General features: G+C 38.5%; 2 protein-coding genes across 3 annotated transcripts in view; one reads left to right on the forward strand and one right to left on the reverse strand.

The window, feature by feature from the left end:
- Positions 1 to 21154, forward strand: part of MTFR2 (mitochondrial fission regulator 2) — a 157455-nt gene that overhangs the window by 106826 nt on the left and 29475 nt on the right. The gene's annotated exons all lie outside the window — the stretch shown is intronic.
- PDE7B (phosphodiesterase 7B) overlaps positions 1 to 21154 on the reverse strand; it is a 215292-nt gene that overhangs the window by 42006 nt on the left and 152132 nt on the right. The gene's annotated exons all lie outside the window — the stretch shown is intronic.

Below are 21154 nucleotides of genomic sequence, written 5' to 3' on the forward strand. Positions count from 1 at the left end.
TTCATTTTCTTATTAATGATGCTGGTAAACTTAGTGAGTGAATTCACATACTTCTGCATGCATTTAAGGAACAGTTATGCTTTTTTTTCTGCTATACTGGAGCTGAGGTTCCAAAATTTAGAGCAGGTTCTGATCCTCTCCTCTCTCTAGTCTGATGAAATCCTTCGCCTGAATTAGAAGAGTTGAGAATACACTAGCTTAGACATGAGGAGATGTTTCCTGATGTCCCAGGAACATCAGTGGTAAAGGAATTATAAATCTCAGCACAAGAGTGACCTAGATTGCCATGACATGAAGCAGAGTGGGTGTTTATTTCCTAATGGAGTATATTCTCTTTTACTGGTGGCCATAAAAATCTGATCCTGTCAGTACAGATATTTTAATACTCCTGTCACATGTGCCTTTTAAAACTTGACTGTTGATTGTCCAGAAATACCCCAAGCACATTATTTGAGTGTCTGTCAAGGTATGTCTTATCTCAGCTGAAATTCTATGAATCACTCAGCCACATAAGTGACGTCTGCTGCCAATTTGAAATCTGGAGTCAACTGAACAGTCCTAGTAGGAAAACGTACAGTTCATATACAGAGAAATTTCGGTTTCTCTCATGCCTCCTCCCACGTCCCCTTTTCCTTTATAGAACTCAAAATCACAGTGGATATTAGAAACCCAGGAATCGATGGGCAAGGGTCTCCTTAGCAATGTGGCACTCCCCAAGGGCAGGGAATGACCAAACTCAGTTCGTTACTTGGATTAATTATGCATGCAAGGACTTAATTCAGGGCAGACAACACCTACTACTTTCTGAAAATGCCACCTGATTAAAATTCTTTTTATTTTAAAATGGTTCTAGATTTCATGTGTGGGGAGATGTAAACAAAAACATAAGGAGATAAGAGGTGTAAACTGAAATTGGGTGCTTAGGCTCACATCACTATTAAAAATGGCATATATAGACTCAATTCTACTGATGGATTCTCACTCATTTCTATTTGTTTATCAAGTTAAGGTACAGTATAAAGTGGTTCATTCATTAAAAAAATGTTTTGAGGGGGGACTTCCCTGGTGGTGCAGTGGTTAAGAATCTGCCTGCCAATGCAGGGCACACGGGTTTGATCTCTGGTCCAGGAAGATCCCACAGGCCACAGAGCAACTAAGCCCGTGTGCCACAACTACTGAGCCTGTGTTCTAGAGCCCCTGAGCCACAACTACTGAAGCCCGTGTGCCTAGAGCCTGTGCTCCGCAACAAGAGAAGCCACCACAATGAGAAGCCTGTGCACGACAATGAAGAGTAGCCCCCGCTTGCTGCAACTAGAGAAAGCCCGTGCACAGCAAGGAAGACCCAACACAGCCCCCCCCAAAAAAAAATTTGTTTTGAGGGAATTCCCTGGTGGTCCAGTGGTTAGGACTCAGCACTTTCACTGCTGGGGCCCAGGTTCAAACCGTGCTCGGGGAACTAAGATCCTGCAAGCCGCTTGGCATGGCAAAAAAAAAAAAAAAAAAAAAAGTTTTGAGTGCTACTAAGGAACAGGCACTCTTCTAGATGCTTGGTGAGATCCCCCAGTTCTAGATCCTCCAGTGAGCAAAACAAAGATCCCTGTCCTCAAGAAGCTTGCATTCTAACATAGAAAGATAAACAATAAACAAAAAAAGAAGTAATGTATAAAAATGTATTAGAAGCTGGTATGTGCAAAGGGTGAAGGAAAAAACGCAGGGAATGAGGGATCCAGGGTTCTGTGTTAGGGTTGTCAGGGTTGGCCTCATTAGAGGCTACGATTTGATCAAAATTGAAGGAGATGAAGGAGCTGGCCAAGCAGATATCTGGGGAAATGCCTTCCTTACAGAGGGACCAGCTCGAATAACCCTAGAGTGGGAACGTGCTTGGTTTGCTGGCATGTGGGGTGAGCAGCAGTTCAGTGTGGGTGGGGAGGAGACAAAAAGGAAGGAGTAAGAGGTGTGTTCATAGAGCAAAGCGGGTGTGTGTGTGAGAATTATGCCCTGAAAGCTATTGTGATGGCTTGGGCTCTACTGTCAGTGAAATGTGAAACCACCACAAAGTTTTGAGAGGAAGAGTAATATGGAAACACTTAACATTTAAAAAGGGTCACTGTGGTTTCTGTGTTGAGAAGAGATTGTAGCAGCAAGCTTTGATGCAGTGAGATCTGTTATGAAGCTATTGGAATAATCCAGGCGAGAAATGACAGCTGGTTAGATCATGGGCGGAACAGTGGAGAGTAGGAGTGGAGGAATTCTGAATATACTTTGAGTGCCTTCAAGTTTTTGGCCTAAATAACTGGGGGAATGGAGCTGCCATCACCTGATATAGGGAAGGCTACGGGTGGAGCAGGTGTGGGGTGGATTTCAGTTTTGTACATGTTGCATTTGGATGTCAATTGGAGATTCAGGTGAAGATGTCAAGTAGAAATAAGTGGATATAAAAATCCAGGGCTTGGGGGAGAAGACTGGGTTTGAGATACAAATTTGGGAGTTGTCAGATGAGATTAACTTAGTGAGTGAGTGTAACTACAGTTGAGAAAAGCATCAGAATCTGAGCTCTGGAGTACTTCAGTGTAAAAGGGTGTGGAGAAGAGTAGAGAGAACCAAAGGAGATTGAGAAGAAGTTATCCTGCGGGGATGGACGAAAACCAAGAGTATCATTTCCTGGAGGCCTAGTGAAGACAATATTGCAAGGAGGCAATATTTGATCCTCAGTTTCAAATGCTGCTAATAGATCAAGTATAATGAAGACTGAGAATTGACCATGGGTGTATACATCTGTCAAAATTCATTGAACTATGCCCTTAAAAGAGCACATTTTATTGTATGTTTAGAAGCAACAACACCCAGTAGCTACAGGCACATCTAGCACTCAAATTTTGTTATTTAAATACAAGTTATCACTAAAATGAACCAGATAACCTCGGTGAAATGGCCAAGTCTAGGACTGGGGCAGGCAGAATCAAGATGAACTGTAACTTCTTGTAATGCCAGAAAATAAGGGAGAGCTCAAAAAATGATGGGCTCATAGAAAAATGACAGAGGAGACAATGTGAAGGGGGTGCCTCTGAACAAATATGGGAAAATCTGAAACTCAACATGGATAATAGAAGAGTGGATTATAAACCATTGACTGAAAGAAGACTCCAGCAGTCCATACTGTTTGTTAGTGAGTAAGCAAGCGAGTAAATAAATAAGGAGAAGGGAAAGCTCTTCTCTGCAGCGAGTGCTGACCAATAAGGTAGAAGAAATAATAAGAGTTAGTTACCATTTTGCAACCTTTATAGCAATAACGGATTCAGGCCAAGATCATTAATGGACAATAAAATTGTTAAGTGAAAGCTTAAAAAGCAACAGGATAATTACATAGCATCAAAGTATCTCTTCACAGATAACTTATTAATCAGAAAAGAAAAAATGGATAGCTTTTTAGTGGACAAATGTAGAGGGGGCACCATCTTCACTAACTATTCAAAGTTAACATCACCGGTCATAGGAAAAGCTGACATCTTACTCTTCCGGATGTAATTCACTGAGGACACAACATCACCTATTCAGTGTTCCTGCCCCAAATGCACATCCCATCCCCCAAAAGAGAAAACATTAGAAAAACCCAAGCTGAAGCATACTCTATAAGTAAACAATCGGCCTGTACCCTTAAAAAAAGTCAATGTCATAAAAGACAAAGAGAACCTCAGGTATTGTTTCATAATAATGGATACCAGATATAGTGCGCTAAATGCAATGCACAGCTCCAAACTGGATCCTGGATCAGAAAAGAAATGTCTATAAATGACATTATTAGGACAATTTGTAAAATTTGGATATGGACTTGTGTGTGAGATAATAATATCCTATCTATAAATGTCTTGAATTTGATAGCTGAACTGTGGTTACACGAAAGAATCCCTTGTTCTTAGAAAATACATGCTGAAATATTTAGGGATAAAGGGGCATGATGTGTACAACAAACTCTCAAGTGGTTACGAAGAAAGTAGCAGCAAGGCAAATTGGGCAAAATACAATAATTGGTGCATCTGGGTAAAGGGTATATGAATGTTCTTTGCTCCGTTCTTGCAAATTTTCTATAAATCTGAAGTTATTTTGTAATAAAGAGTCTAAGAAGAGAGGGAATGGGAAGGGAGAAATCTGAGGCAATGACATGGAGTATATTCAGCTCTCAAGGAGTTTTGCTATGTAAGGGAGCAAAGAAACTTGGTGATATTTCTATATAGAACTATATAGAATGAAATCAAGTGTGTCAGTAAATAAATGAAATTAATTATTCCTGTGTTATGTAAACCTAAAAGGAAATATCCATACAATGATCTATTCCTTTTTCTTTATAGTCTATGAAAATCGCCCAATTTTAAAATACTAAAAGAGAATCTCCTATGTGGCTGAGAGCATGCTGTGTTTACATAATAGAATGAAAAGCAAGCAACTTAAGACTGGATTATGGAAATATGCCACGAACATAGCAAATTGAAATTATGGATTATTTCTTTGTCAACTTCCATTCAGCTTTGCAGGTAGTATAATATTTTAAGCAGAGTCATAGTTAAGATAATGACACTTGTCATATACAGTAAGTATAGGTGATAGGAAATAATGGTTTCTAGCCACTAAAATTATCATTTTGACTAAAATATTGCTAATCTAATGATGCTGTGAGCTGGAGATACCATTGAGAGCCATTTTTTTTCCTTAATCAAAGAGGAAAACAGCAAGATTCTCTCCTTCCCTACTTATTATTTTCACCTTGTCAAATAGATGATAGTCTACCAACATGATAATGTAGATCTCTTTCAATCTTTATTTCAATTTTTGATATTTTTTGTCCTAATTTTTATTTTAAAAATATTGTTAAAAATGAAATATTTTAATTACTGAATTATTATACTTCTAAAATTTTGAGCCTGAGATAAGTGCCTCACTTGTCCCAACCTAGTTTTGGCCCTGTCTTGCATCTTTGCAGCAGAAGCTCAGATAATGTAAAATATATTTAATATTGAAATAAATCTATGTATAGATAGATTTAGTTATAAAAACTTCTCATACTTAATTTTTTATGGTAGTATGTAGGTTAAAAAAACGTAGCATGTAGGGGCTTCCCTGGTGGTGCAGTGGTTGAGAGTCCGCCTGCCGATGCAGGGGACACGGGTTCGTGCCCCGGTCTGGGAGGATCCCACATTGCCGCGGAGTGGCTGGGCCTGTGAGCCATGGCCGCTGAGCCTGAGCGTCCGGAGCCTGTGCTCCGCAACGGGAGAGGCCACAACAGTGAGAGGCCCGTGTACCGCAAAAAAAAAATTAAAAAAAAAAATGTAGCATATAATGTCATTCATCGTGAGAGTTTCAATGTTTTGGAACCAATTAGCTGTAATGATGTGTATTGTTATTTGTGCAATTTCAAACTTATTGTCTGAGATGAGCAGGTAGATATCTGCCAAGTTACAGTATTCACTGGTGGCCAATATTTTCTAAAATACCAAGGCAAGTCATGACTATGCCATTTAGTACTGCTCTCTGGGCTATTCTTTAATACACAAGAAAATAATTCAGAAGTGATGCTGGGTGACCATTTATAAAAACAATAGGGCTTAATTTTCTTATGTGAGGACGTTCATAAAGCTAAATGAAAAAAAAAATCCTCAAGGTAGCTCTCTAAAGAAGAAGAGCATTCCATAATGAAAGAAAAATAAATTTATTTTAAAACAATACTGATAACTTATTCATCAACTGTCATTTAGGGAGCACTTTGTGCTGTGAGATAACGGAAAAGTAGCATATAAACTGAAGGTATAGTTGGGAGAAAAAATCCATATAAAGAACAAACTGAATAAATCACCATGCTGTATAATAATCCTAGGTATTACTTTTTGAAGTGCCGAAATGTGTTATACAATTATTGAATAAGACCTGACACATCTGTTTCCAAAAGGACTTTCAGTGAATAACTAGCATATTTTTGCTTTTATTATTAGGAGAAAGTGATAGGCATTTCTGGACAGAAATTTAAATGATTAGCTAAGCTAAATTTTGCAGATAGATCAGTTAAAATCAGCTTGCAAAAATTTAAAGAATCTTAACAATGTGCGTAATAATAAAATACTGGGTTTATTTAATACTTTTATATAATTAAAAAATTATTATTTAAAGGCATTCACAGCTATCTTAATGGTGTTTTTTGTTTGGATTTTGTTGTTTTATAGGCTATGGGTCTCCAAAGTCTCATTTGGAACAGTTATAAAATGGTGCTCCAGAATGTTTCATTGCCTAATCTATGTGCACATTGACCCTGATTGTGAAATTCATTTTCTGTTTACTTGTTCTTTTACAAATTTCACAAACTGTGCATATTAACACATTTCTGCACTATTTAGAAACTAATTTTAGGGTTATGAAGTTTATATTGGCACTGCTGATATGGTAAGTTTTAAATTTCACAAGTTGAGGTCGGCTTAAATGCAAAAAATGTTAATAAAAATTATTTCATTTTGAGTATCTTCTCTATGGCATATTCTCTTTATGGGGGGCTGATAAATTTTGGTACTCAGAGAAATCTTAAACCTAGAATAAGTATCTGGGATAAAAAAAGCTATAAGCACACTTATATGATGAGGCTGTTTCTGTCGACCGTATACATAGTTCTCCAGCAATGTCTATATCTACTGTTCCCAGAATTTGAATAGTTAGTAATTGGTGCAGAAGTAGCTCAAGTGATAGTGAGAACAAAAAACGCTTTTAGGTTTAAATGAGCAGAATTTGCTTCAAGCAAACATGGAGACCCAACTCCACAAACCTAATACCAATACTTTCAGAGCATTAATTCTACTGAATACTTAAAATAATGTTATTAATAAATGCCCTAATCTGATAATTATTGTACTAATAATACTTATATATTGTGTAAGTATTATATAATTACATATAATTATTATACCATAATAATTATAATGAAATTCCTTGCTGGGTTAGTGGCTATTCATATGCTTTCCATATTCTTATAGGATTTTAAATATGTCTTATACTATAGAGATATTGGTATAAATAACTTATTACTCCTCTAGGTCAGAAACCATCTTATCAAACCTTGTAACCCTTTGTATCGAGTGCATAATCTTGCTCATAATGGAAGCTCCATACAAAATTTGTTGCTTTAATCTGAATCAGTTCTCTCAATTAGTTTATAGAAACATCATTATTGAATGCCATTTTAAAATAATAAGCCAATTTGTAAAGTGTGATTCTAAAACTTACACTTGTACGTTAGCTTTTTTTTTTTTTTTTTTTGGATAAATTTATTTATTTTTGGCTGCATTGGGTCTTCGTTGCTGTGCACGGATTTTCTCTAGTTGCCGTGAGCGGGGCGGTGCACGGGCTTCTAATTGCGGTGGCTTCTCTTGTTGCAGAGCTTGGGCTCTGGGTGCGCGGGCTTCAGTAGTTGTGGCTTGTGGGCTCTAGAGCGCAGGCTCAATAGTTGTGGCGCACGGGTTTAGTTGCTCCGTGGCATGTGGGATCTTCCCTGACCAGGGCTCAAACTCGTGTCCCCTGAATTGGTGTCCCACTGTGCCAGCAGGGAAGTCCCTGTACCTTAGCTTTTGAAATCATTTTCTCAACCTCCCAAATGGAGTTCCAGGGACCAGGTCCTCCTGCTACTGCCATTTCCTGTGAGTGACCTCCACTATAACATTGTGCCCCATGTGACTGCAAATTTACTCTTATTTACACATCTGACTTTCTTATTAGGCTGTCAGCTCTCAGAGGCCAGATTCCTGCTAGTTTTCTTTGAATTTCCACAATATACTGCAAGATATAGGTGTTAAATACATCATGATGGAATTAAATAACTTTCCTGTGTCTGTGCTCCAGTTTTAAGTTCAAGAATGATGAGTCTTGGAGAAATCAGGTTGAGATTCTAGTTTTAAATATGTAGTTTTAAAAAAAGATGAAAAAAGTTAGTTAGTGTGATTTTAGGGGCCCTGAAGCACAAATAGCAGATTTACAGTATAGCTCTTTCTCTTTTATTGCCAATTCTACTAGTTTAGGATTCAGGATTCCTGCAAAGTTGGAAGGTTAGTGGAGTTATCCAGGATGGCAATTTTCTTGAAAACATTCACGAGCGTTTTAAGATTGAAACAACCATATGCTAAGATGCAGTTTCCCTGTAGATATAATTTTTAAGTAGACTACTTTAAAAAAATGAAAAAAACCTAGTAAAGAGGTTATGTGTAGAAAACAATATCAGTGGATTTCAAAAATGTATAATGTGGGGCTTCCCTGGTGGTGCAGTGGTTGAGATGCTGCCTGCCGATGCAGGGGACACGGGTTCGTGCCCCGGTCTGGGAGGATCCCACATGCCGTGGAGCAGCTGGGCCCGTGAGCCATGGCCGCTGAGCCTGCATGTCTGGAGCCTGTGCTCCGCAACGGGAGAGGCCACAACAGTGAGAGGCCCGCATACCGAAAAAAAAAAAATGTATAATGTGGACTTCTAGTTTTTTTGACGAGGTGCTGAATGAGACTAGTGCTCATTTCAACATGTATTAAAGACTTCAGTTTCATGTACTTCAGTCAAATCCCAGCTTTCACAGATTAGTATCTCTAGACATTAAAGTCTCCATTTCTTCCTAAAAGAACCAGATGCTTTAAAATGATATGATTTTGATGCATGATATATATAGAAAGCCCTAAAGACTCCATCAGAAAACTCTTAGAATAATTGAATTCAGTAAAGTTGCCAGATAAAAAATCAATACACAGAGATCTGTTGCCATTCTGTACGCTAATAACAAACTATGAGAATGAGAAATTAAGAAAACAATCTCATATACAGTTGCATTAAAAAGAATAAAATGCCGAGCAATAGATTTAACCAGGGAGGTGAAAAATCTGTATACTAAAAATTGTAAGACATTAATAAAAAAATTTGGAAACAAATAAATGGAAGGATATTCTGTGCTCATCAACTGGAAGAATTAATAGTGTTACAATTTACATACTACCTAAAACATCCTACAGATTCAATGCAATTCCTATCAAAATTCCAATGACATCCTTCACAGAAATAGAACAAACAATCTGAAAACCACAAAAGATCCTGGATAGCAAAAACAACCTTGAGAAAGAAGAACAAAGCTGGAGGCATCACAGTTGCTGATTTCAAACTATTTTACAAAGCTATAGTAATTACACAGTATGGTATTGGCATAAAAACAGACAAATAGATCAGTGGAACATAATAGAGAACCTAGTAATAAACCCTTAACATATATGGTCAATTAATTTATGACAAAGGAGCCAAAGTTATACATTGGGGAAAAGATTCTCTTCAATAAATGGTGTTGCCATTTGTGACAATATGGATGGACCTCGGGGGCGTTATGCTAAGTGGAACAAATCAGTCAGAGAAAGACAAAGCCATATAATCTCCCTTATATGTGGAATCCAAAAAAACATCAAGCTCATAAATATAAGGAACAGATTGGTGGTTGCCAGAGGTGGTGGGTGGGGGTGAGAGAAATGGGTGAAGGGTATTAAATGTTAAAAAGAAAAGAAAATACTATATCTATTCCGATCTTTCAAAAATCATCAGTGCTCATAAATGACCATATTTGTTTATTTTTCCTGTATATATTGCCTGCAGTCAGAAAATGGTACATAGAAACTAATAATGACCAAAGATATTATTTGTCCTGTAACATCAAGTGTGGAGACTGTTCTCACGTGGGTCAACATATATTTAAGACAAAGTCAGTACAAGTGACCTTTGAGATCCTGGAGTAATTGGATTGAGATAAAATGTAAATTAAATTCCTTCTGGGGAATTTAATCTGGGGCATTTTCTAAGGTCTTTAATAGAAAAGTAAGAAAATCAGTTGTGATATCAAAAAACAAAAATACACACAACGTAACATTAACAATAATAAACACACACACACACAAAAGGAAAGAAACAAAAGGAAAACAAACCCAAATCAAAAGAAAGCTCATCATTACCTTAAAATTTAACTTGAAGTTGGAAAATCAATTTGGGTTAAAAGGAGCTAAGTTATTTTAAGTTCTCTAAACTCAGGTCTTGAAAAGAGATGTACTAAAGCCGCATGTCATTAGCTCTTCTACGTATGACAGATACTCACGACTTCTTGATGGCTGTCACTAGAAGAAGAGCTTTGCATCAACACTGCCATGGAGTGGGAAGAGGTGGAGGAAGAGGAGTCTTCTTTAAGGCAAAAGGAGAATTGTTTCTCTAGCTCTACTTTTTAACATGTTTATTTATTTTATTTTATTTTTAAAAATTTTTATTGGGGTATAATTGGTTTACAATAGAGTGTTAGTTTCTGCTTTATAACAAAGTGAATCAGCTATACATATACATACATCCCCATGTTTTTATTTATTTATTTATTTTTTTAACATCTTTATTGGAGTATAATTGCTTTACAGTGGTGTGTTAGTTTCTGCTTTATAACAAAATGAATCAGTTATACATATACATATGTTCCCATATCTCTTCCCTCTTGCGTCTCCCTCCCTCCCACCCTCCCTATCTCACCCCTCTAGGTGGTCACAAAACACCTAGCTGATCTCCCTGTGCTATGTGGCTGCTTCCCACTAGCTATCTATTTTATGTTTGGTAGTGTATGTATGTCCATGCCACTCTCTCACTTTGTCACAGCTTACCCTTCCCCCTCCCCATATCCTCACGTCCATTCTCTAGTAGGTCTGTGTCTTTATTCCCATCTTGCCCCTAGGTTCTTCATGACTTTTTTTCTTAGATTCCATATATATGTGTTAGCATACCATATTTGTTTTTCTCTTTCTGACTTACTTCCCTCTGTATGACAGACTCTAGGTCCATCCACCTCACTACAAATAACTCAATTTTGTTTCTTTTCATGGCTGAGTAATATTCCATTGTATACATGTGCCACATCTTCTTTATCCATTCATCTGTTGATGGACACTTAGGTTGCTTCCACGTCCTGGCTATTGTAAATAGAGCTGCAATGAACATTGTGGTACATGACTCTTTTTGAATTATGGTTTTCTCAGGGTATATGCCCAGGAGTGCGATTGCTGCGTTGTATGGGAGTTCTATTTTTAGTTTTTTTAAGGAACCTCCATACTGTTCTCCATAGTGGCTGTATCAATTTACCTTCCCACCAACAGTGCAAGAGGGTTCCCTTTTCTCCACACCCTCTCCAGCATTTATTGTTTGTAAATTTTTTGATGATGGCCATTCTGACTGGTGTGAGATGACATCTCACTGTAGTTTTGATTTGCAGTTCTCTAATGATTAATGATGTTGAGCATTCTTTCATGTGTTTGTTGGCAGTCTGTATATCTTCTTTGGAGAAATGTCTATTTAGGTCTTCTGCCCATTTTTGGATTGGGTTGTTTGTTTTTTTGTTATTGAGCTGCATGAGCTGCTTGTAAATTTTGGAGATTAATCCTTTGTCAGTTGCTTCATTTGCAAATATTTTCTCCCATTCTGAGGGTTGTCTTTTGGTCTTGTTTATGTTTCCTTTGCTGTGCAAAAGCTTTAAAGTTTCATTAGGTCCCATTTGTTTCTTTTTGTTTTTATTTCCATTTCTCTAGGAGGTGGGTCAAAAAGGATCTCGCTGTGGTTTATGTCATAGAGTGTTCTGCCTATGTTTTCCTCTAAGAGTTTGATAGTGTCTGGCCTTACATTTAGGTCTTTAATCCATTTTGAGTTTATTTTTGTGTATGGTGTTAGGAAGGGTTCTAATTTCATACTTTTACATGTAGCTGTCCAGTTTTCCCAGCACCACTTATTGAAGAGGCTGTCTTTTCTCCACTGTATATTCTTGCCTCCTTTATCAAAGATAAGGTGACCATATGTGCGTGGGTTTATCTCTGGGCTTTCTATCCTGTTCCATTGATCTATATTTCCCATGTTTATTTTTTAAAATTGCCATTTCTCAAACCAAGCTATGGTGACAGATGAGCACAGTGGCTATTTTTGGAAGATAAATGCCTGAAAGGAGACACTAGGGGAGTCTTGGGTGCTGTAGCTTATCTGTGTGCTCGTTGCACTGGTGTGATCAGCTTGTGGAAATTTATCAGGCTGCAGTCTCATGGTATGTGCACTTTTCTGTGTGTGTATTATATTTTCACTTAAAAAACCTATTTAATGAACAAAAGTGAAGGGTCAACTGCAGATGTCCATCCAGGACCAAATCACCCAGCTGGCCCACAGACTCATGAGCAATAATAAATTGTTGTTTTAAGATAAAAAAAAATTGCCATTTCTCTTTTATGTTCTTGACAGTGAAGAGAAAACCAATATGGCTGATATGAGTCACAGAATAGAATAAACTCCTTCCGCTGTTCACTATACCCACACCTGCTGCTTCACTTCTAGAAAACGTGCTCAGAAAGTATTCAAGAGGGTCAAAATCCTTGTCCTCCTCAACCATCCAATGCACTGGGTTTTGGCAAAATGTGCTGGTTTTAGTCTATTGTTTTGCCTACCAAAAATTCCATTCCAACCCCTGGATTATGAATCTCTAACTTCTGGGGTTCAGGGATAGTTGGAAAACTATTATTTCCTTTTTGTAAGGAGGGAAAAAGTCTTTAAAAATAAGCTCTTAAGATTTCTCTGGGCAATAGAGAGGTTTTTCAAAATCCCAGTTTGAATGAAATTTAAATGAATTGGTAAGCAGATCAAATTTCCTCAGTTTTAAAGGAGAAATATGTGCCAGGCACAATGTGGTTTTATTGAACCCTCTGCTTCTCAGAGTTTGAAATGTTTAGCAAATCCCAAAGTTTGAGGGCAATGGTTTGTGGTGAGCAAATTGAGGTGACCAAACTTTCAGTTGATTCTAAGTCTCCAGAGGTTAAAAACTGCTGCATTAACTCCCTAGTTCTCAGCATATATTTAAAATAAGTGTGGTCTTTTATCTGGTGATATGTGTTTGGATTGTTGTATTTCACTACAGAAATTCCAGATGTGTGTTGTAATGTACGTCTGCTCCACGCCTTTCACTCTGTCTGCCGGTTCTACACTCCCCGCCCCAGGAGAGTAGACTAACCCTCTGATTGTCTCCAGTTGTCCCCTCCAATCTCTCTCACCTACCACTGACAGATTTATTCCCCAAGCTCAGCTCCTACCGTGTCAGCACCCTCCCACCCCACTCCAAATTCTTCACTGGCTCCCCAATGTCTACTTAGTTATATTTATAATATTTATTCTGGTATTCATGGTCCTCCACAATGTGATGCCAACTTAGTTTTCCATTTTTGTCTCCCACCAGTCCCCTTGCCGATAGATAGGTCTCTGTTTTTGCTGTTTTTTCCCCTGCCAGGTCCCTCAAGCTTCTGTATGATTCCCATACTCCTTCTCAGTTAAATACTATCTCCATCTATTGAAATGCCATCAACCCTTCAATAGCCCACCTCAAGTAATTCCTTCTCACTTCCCAGTCAGATGCATTCAGATCCTCTGTGAGTCCCCCTAATGCTTTACAGTTGGTATTGGAGTAACCTGCATTCTTAGCTCTCCTGCTACGTAGCAGTTGCTGCACACACTACTGTAAGCCCTGTCAGGCTAGGATCATGTCTTGTACAGTATGGTGGCTGGCTTAAAAGGTGTTCATTGAATGAGGGAATGAAGGAATAGGTGATTATTTATTATTATTTTTTAACCATTTAAAACATTGAAGTATAGTTGATTTACAATGTTGTGTTAGTTTCAGGTGTACAGCAAAGTGATTCAGTTATACACATATATATATCTATTCTTTTTTCAGAACCTTTTCCATTATAGATTATTATAAGATATTGAATATAGCTCCCTGTGCTATACAGTAGGTACTTGTTGTTTATCTGTTTTATATATAGTAGTGTGTATATGTTAATCCCAAACTCCTAATTTATCTCTCCCTGTCCCCTTTCACCCCATCCCGTTGGTAACCATAAATTTTCTTTCTATATCTATGAGTCTATTTCTGTTTGGTAAACAAGTTCATTTGTATCATTTTTTAAGATTCCACATATAAGTGATATCATATGGTATTTGTCTTTCTCTTTCTGACTTACTTCACTTAACATGACAATCTCTAGGTCTATCCATGTTGCTACAAATGGCATTGTTTCATCCTTTTTTATGGCTGAGTAATATTCCATTGTGCATATATATATATATATATATATATATATATATATATATATATATACCTCACATATTCTTTATGGAATAAGGTAATTATTGGTTGAGATATAAACTTTTTATTTTTCCTTTCTCCTGTGGCACATTATCTTTCTCATGATAGATACCACCACAGAGTTGTTGAATTGAATGAATTGTCCAGAGCAGAGAAGATTCATTCATCTTACACAACAAATAACAGTGTGATCTCCTGTGCAGAAGAACTTGAACTTCTATTTCTTTTCTGAATTTGTTGGGTTTTCTGAAATGATTTTAAGTGTATCTTTAGAATGGTGGTAGATTAGTACTAAGTGTATCAGTAGAGGCCTGGATAGGAACATGGATCTCCAAAAGCTTTCAGAAAAGGATCATTTATATTTTATTCTTTGGAAAGGAAGTTCATCATAAGTGAATTCCTTTCTCTTTATGGGTTACGATAGCTGCTTGAATTATAGTTCACTTGAGTGAATCCTCTGATTTAATGGATTGAATCAAGTGGGTATTATATGAAGGTGGAATATAACTCTTTAAATGCAAATATCCACTCTAGTTTAGTAGAGCTTGAGATTTTTACTTGTACATTGAGATTTGTCTCTTATGGCACATGGCTGTCTATGGGTTACAGTGGCATCTTAGTTGTAATCACATCTGCAGCTCTTGGTGTAGGACACTGTTAAGGAAACACTCCCACTAGGACTCACACCATTAACAGGCCATGGAAAGCTATAGGTTTTCACATTGAGTTAGATCAGAGAGAAGAAGGAATTATTTTAGATGTTTATTCCAGTGTCCACTTGCATGGGTACCTGAACTGTCCCCAAAGGTATAACTGATATACTTAATCTAGAACAAGCACCCCTGGCCTCCTATTCCATTTATTCTATCCATAGCAAAAACAGGGCTTGGGGCAAGGGGGTGATGGGACTAAGAAATATTGAGCACCTACTAGTTAGTTTACATATGTCATCCTACTTAATTTTCAGAAAAATGGGTATTGTGAAGTTGGTATTACTAGGTATATTCTACAGATGAAGCAGTGGATTTGGAGAAGTTTACTAATTTATCCAAAGTTGCACAACTGATAAGTAGCAGAGCAGGGACTGGAACCCTGGTCCGTCTGATCTTTCAAGATGCTCTGTTCTTTATATTCTGCTCTTTATAGGAAAGGACAAAGGATAGGGGACATGTGGCAGTCCAGCATGGGACCCTATTTTCCCTGAGGCAAAGTGATGCATCAATACTCAAGGAATCTCAGATTTCCTTCCTTTTTAAAAAACATAGTAAAAACAAAAGCAAAAGACGGACATTTCAAAGTAATTCATAAATACGAGTGTTTTAAAAACAATACAGATTTAAAGGTTGAAGATTAAAATCGGTATCATTGAACAGGAATGTCAGAGTGAAGAAATACTGTAGGGCTAATATTGAAAGACAACCTGTAAAATAACTAGAAAACAACCAGGGAAATAACTTCATAGCAAAACTTGGAAGTGATTCTTTGTATGTAACTTTCCTGTTTCTCTCACTAAATGTACAAATGGAATATTGGGAGGTAAATAATAAATCACTTGTGGGTTTTAAAATTGAAAACACATGTATTACTGACACTGACTTAAATGTGATTTGATTATTATGTTATTACACAAAGAAATTCACAGACATTGGTTAGTACCTCAAGCTTTGGAAAAGACAAACATTTTTGTTGTGTACATAGAACAGAGCGGCAGTTTCTGGGGAAGGGAAAGAGTGGGAGGTACTTGGGCAAACAGGCTGCTCAAAATAAAACTGTGACAGGATGCACACAGGCCTCGTGTTTAACCATTTCTGAGCCGGGCCTGAAAATCTCCTAAGATTTTTACTTGAAGGGCGTCTGCTGATTCAGACGTGGTCTGAGAGTGTAATCTTAAACTTATTTCACATGGCCCGTGGGCTTTCTCTCCTTTTCTCCTGCCTTCTTCCCTCTAGAAGACACATCTATCTTTTATGTGTTTTCTAAATATTTCTAATTACCTCTATAATGTTAAATAATATTCTAACCAGGAATGGTTATTTAATAAATATCTAATATCTTTTGGTAGATGTCAGTGAATGAAAATGAAGTCCTTTAGGCATGAATTGGCTGTTTTTTTCTGAGCCTCTCTTGGTGCTTAGATCTAAGCAGTGTGGTAAACACTGGGAAAGCTCCACCCACAAATATTCATTGAGCACCTACTCTGTGCAAGCTACTGTGCACTTGAATACACAGAATTTTCAAGACAGTGTTTCTGCCCTCAACTACTCAGAGGAAGGTGGTGGGATGGCCTCTTCATCATCTTCATTACTTTTGTTTCTACTTCAGCTGTGGTGGGTAAGGGATACTTCAATATAAAAATGCCTAGAAATTATCATATAAAGTGGAAAATATGAGCAAGAGAAAGATTATTTGTCTAGTGGGCTCTACTCTCAAGAATGTGATGATTCACTTTGCCCCTTGCCCTGGATGGAGTCAGAAGCCTATCTTTCCACAAGGGATAGAGGCAAGATGGTGCCTGGGATGTACGCAGGGGACGTGGAAGGTTGGAGAGGGTGAGAGGACAGAGCAGGAGAAAAGGAATGAAGGGAGGTCAAAAGAGGAGGGACATACAAGCACCCATCAGAGGTGGTCTGTGTACTAACGAAAGCCAATCTGAGAAAAAATGTAAGGAATGTGTTGTAGCACCCTCTGAGTCCCACATGGGTTTGGGATTTCCTACCAATGAGGTCATGTTCTTCTTGGTAATGGACAGGGTCTTGCATGTTCTTCCAGATGAGGTGAAGCCTAACTGCAGGGGTAGTCAGTAAGAAATATGTTCTTATTCTTAGAACTATAGAGTCCATAGATCTCTAAAAACAAGCTTATAGCAGCCTGTATTAAAAAAAAAAGTGAATATATGTACAACCTGCTAAAGCTGTAGAAAAACCCACTCAAGTAGGAGTTGTGGAGATGCAAATGGCGAGTGAAAGAGGAGGAAATGCACGAAGACGTATATGAAGTGTCTGTGCTGAGGTTTCTCTTGCCTTCCTTATCGTCGCTCATTAGCACTGGATTGCTCAGAGTGAAGAGTTTAATTGATGCGCCTGAAGGAAGAGGCAGAGAGGGAGGGAAGGCAGAGACATGACAGCTGTAGAATCAGTTCAGCTAAAGGACTTGTGGAGAGACCCAGAGAAGGGCTGTCCGTGATTGTCTCAAAAGCTCATCTTTCCTTTTCCTTCCCTCCCCTTCCTTTCCCTTTCCTTCTCCAAACATTACATAAGGGTTTACTTTGGTCCAGACACTGGGTGGTGTTGGGGGTGAGAGATGATGATGACATGGTCTCTTCCCTCAGAGAGTTCCCTGTCAAGAGGGGAGCCCACTCCTGTTCCTCCACGGCAGTAATAGTCGAAAACCGTAATCCTGGCTTTGGAGGGTGATATCTGTACTCTCTTGGGACCTCCAACTGCCCTTCTAGCAGGCAGCTAGTGTTGCTGGATAACTAAGCAGTGCCCTCGGGGAGTCTGGGTCTCCAGAAGCGGCTATGACGCCATGATGGTGCTTGTGCCAGTGCTTGACCCTTCTTCACGTAGGTGAGCCATGTTAGCACGATCCTACTGCTCTACTTGGAGTCTCAGCCAGTGGGGCTATCTAGCTAGGCAGAGCCAACAGACTGTGATAAAAGAGTGTAATTCCAAGGAAAGAGCCTTTGGTTTATAGTGAGATTACCAGGCTCAAACCTTGGTTTTCCCACTCATCAGTCTTCTGGGTAAAAGAATTGAAATTAATCCACACGGTGCATGCTCAATAAAGATTAGTGGAATGGGTAAGGACAGCCCTAGTCAGCATGCAGCTATCATCTGGAAAGAGTCACTTAACCAATCAATGAATACCTTAGCTTGACTTAGTTCACAATTAGATAGGCAACATCAAACAGACAGATTCTGATGGAAGGGGCAAAAGGAACAGTCTAAAGCTTGGGGTTCTATCTCAGAAGGGCAGCCTCTGCTTTGGGGAGAGCTGGAAGTTGGGGTGGAGAGGCTGAGAGAGGAGATAGAGGACGTTGGAAAGTCTTCTCCATCCTTCCCAGTGGTGGCTGGTGTTCTGCACTGGGTTCCCATAGCAACCCCGCCTCTATGTTCAGCAAAGCAGTTATTCATGCAAGGCAGAATTGTCATATTTACTTGTTTTCTCACCCACTAAAATGTTAGTTCCTTGAGGGCAGGAGCTATGCCTTACGACCTTTTTCCATTGCGGAGCACAGGCTCCGGACGCGCAGGCTCAGCGGCCATGGCTCACGGGCCCAGCCGCTCCGCGGCATGTGGGATCTTCCCGGAGCGGGGCACGAACCCGTGTCCCCTGCATCGGCAGGCGGACTCTCAACCACTGTGCCACCAGGGAAGCCCCCTTAATGACCTTTTAATCCCCAGCATTTAGCACAATGGAATGAGTTAAAGAAGGTGTGAAAGTCAAAGAAAAACTTCATCGATTTGGTAATTTTGCCCAGAGTTCCCAGTTCTCCAACAACAACAACAAAAACCCTGAACTAATAATAGCTATCCTTATTCCAAGTTTATAAGCAGAGAAACAGAGTACCGAAAGGTTAAAGAACTCAGTTAAAGAAAACCAAAACAACAAAAACCTAGAACAAGTAGAAGAGGCATCAAGAGTTCCCACCTCTCAGTAACTGATATTCTTTGTCTCCCACAATAGAATTAATTATTTAAAAAAATCAGGTTCTGCCTCAGCTGAGGTGTTTTAAACTTTCCATTTTCTGCAAATAGAGCTCTGTTAGTTGTTTTCAATGATCAGCTTTCTGATAAGAATTAAGGGGATGGATGTCAAATGTCACTTTGGTAGCTTGTGTTGGATTCAAGTGTACGTGCTAAGCCAGCTTTCCCAATGTATGGAAATCAGTCCCTTTCTCAAAAAGCCAGGGTTTCGCTCTTGGTAAAAAGCAAAATGTGCCCAGCTTCTTCAGTGTCCTAGAGAACATACCTCTCTGTATGACAAGTCACAGTCTGCCCTCTTGATGACCTGGTTGGGTTGACAGATTTCACACTGTTTAAGAATGAAGAGTGAGGAGTGTGCTCTCTGGAGACTCTCCAGAACGATTCTTCAAAGTGTCAGAAAGATCACAACAGGGCGTAAAGTTCAGAAGTTCAGTTAAGTTTAAGGTCCCTCACCCTGGAAAGTTTTCATTAATTTTTTTTTTTCTCTTTCTTGTACATCCCAATGAATGCTGCAGTTGCAAATTTCTCAGCATGACTTGGTCAAAACCCACTCAAAATTATGCCAAGAATCTGCTTTTAAAGCTATGCTGTCAAAATTTGCAGCCCTAGGAGGCTTAGATAATTCAGAAAGTATCCGATTTTCAGTAACCAGATTTCTAGCTATATTGAATTTCAGATTCTTTCAGTAGCCCCAACTCTGAAATATTTTTCATAAAAGCAACCAAACTCTCTGAAATTTACATTAAGAGTACTTATTCTTTACCAACTGTAAGCCAACAAACTTTACAGTTAACAAGCTGTAAACAATAAAACTCCTGTAATACTAATAAAATAGAATATTTTTATAGTTGCTCTAGAAGCCACAGAGCTAATGTTTTATATTTAAGATACTTTAGAACCAAATGCTATCACTGATAAATAGAAAGCTCAAAGTGGATTAATGACTACCCATTAGCTAGCAGTGAAGAGCTTAAACAACGAAACCCAGGAGTGCTACTGGATTTATGAGATTAGCGTGGGAGGCACTTGGGAAATGTTGGGGGCATTTTTGGTCACCACAATGACAGAAAGAGCCTGAACGGAATTCAGTGGAAGGAAGCCAGGAACACTGGATGTGCTGAAGGGTGTGGGATACTTCCACACATCAAAGAGTTGTCCTGTATCTTGTTCCAACTTTTCAACGGCCACTCAGGTATTCATGTATGTAAAAAGTCTGTTTATAATTATCTGAACCTGGAACCTAATCCTGTTTCTTGTTTTACATATAAGCACAAAGTATTCTTCTGCAAAGTTTAATATTCCTTTTTCAGGAATGCAACTACTATGCAAATTAAGGGAGGAATGTAATTTTGGCAGGGAGGGGTGGTGGGCAGGACTTTATCAGAAGTTGTTCTCCGTCTTGGGGAATCACCAGTGGCAAAACTGCTTATGATATTGGATTGCGTTACCTACGTAACACCCTTGCGCCAGTCTGTAGTAGTAGCTGTCATTCACAGCGATTCTGCATGGAGATGCAGTATTTGACTACATCATTGTGCCTTCTAAGGTGGTAATCCCCAAGGATTTACATATTGAAAACATTATTTAAGTCACATGTTGCTTGTGTTGTATTTTTGCTTTCTAATACAGCCAGGACCTTAGATTGATTTTTTTTTTGAACTTAAGTGAACAAGTAGGTTACAGATTTCGTTTCCAGATAGTATAGGAGGACATTATAAATTATGTGCTATAAAATGGAAGCACTGAGTCTGAGAACGTTAAAAGCCATTCTACCATATAAAAACTTAGCTGGTGAAGGTGGTAAAGCAACAGACTTCAGTCTTGTAAGACGGTCCTCATAGGATGCAGGATGTGCCTTGCTCCAAGCAAGAACTAAAGTCAGAGTCTCCCCTAGTTTCATTCACCCACCAGCCATTATTATGGTCTTTACCATATCTACTTACACCACTGTGCACCTAGTACCTTTCTTTAAATCAAGTGAGTTCATTTTTACTTAAGTGTATCTTGTATTAATTTGGTATCATTAAAAATAGATTTGATGTGCTAGTTACATTTTCCCTAGTACATTAAAATAAATATGTAACTATTAAAGGAAAAGATCTTCCTGTAACAAGAAGATCTTCTTGTGTATCCTCTGGTATGTACATCACACCTTGGGAAATGGTGCTATAAATGATACATACTAACGAAGGCTATAGGCTTGAAAATACAGCTTAAGGGCAAAGGATGATTCAGTCATATATATATATATTTTTTTTGTGGTAC

The sequence above is a fragment of the Mesoplodon densirostris genome, chromosome 12 (genome assembly GCF_025265405.1).
Source record: "Mesoplodon densirostris isolate mMesDen1 chromosome 12, mMesDen1 primary haplotype, whole genome shotgun sequence".
NCBI classification, from domain to species: domain Eukaryota; kingdom Metazoa; phylum Chordata; class Mammalia; order Artiodactyla; family Ziphiidae; genus Mesoplodon; species Mesoplodon densirostris.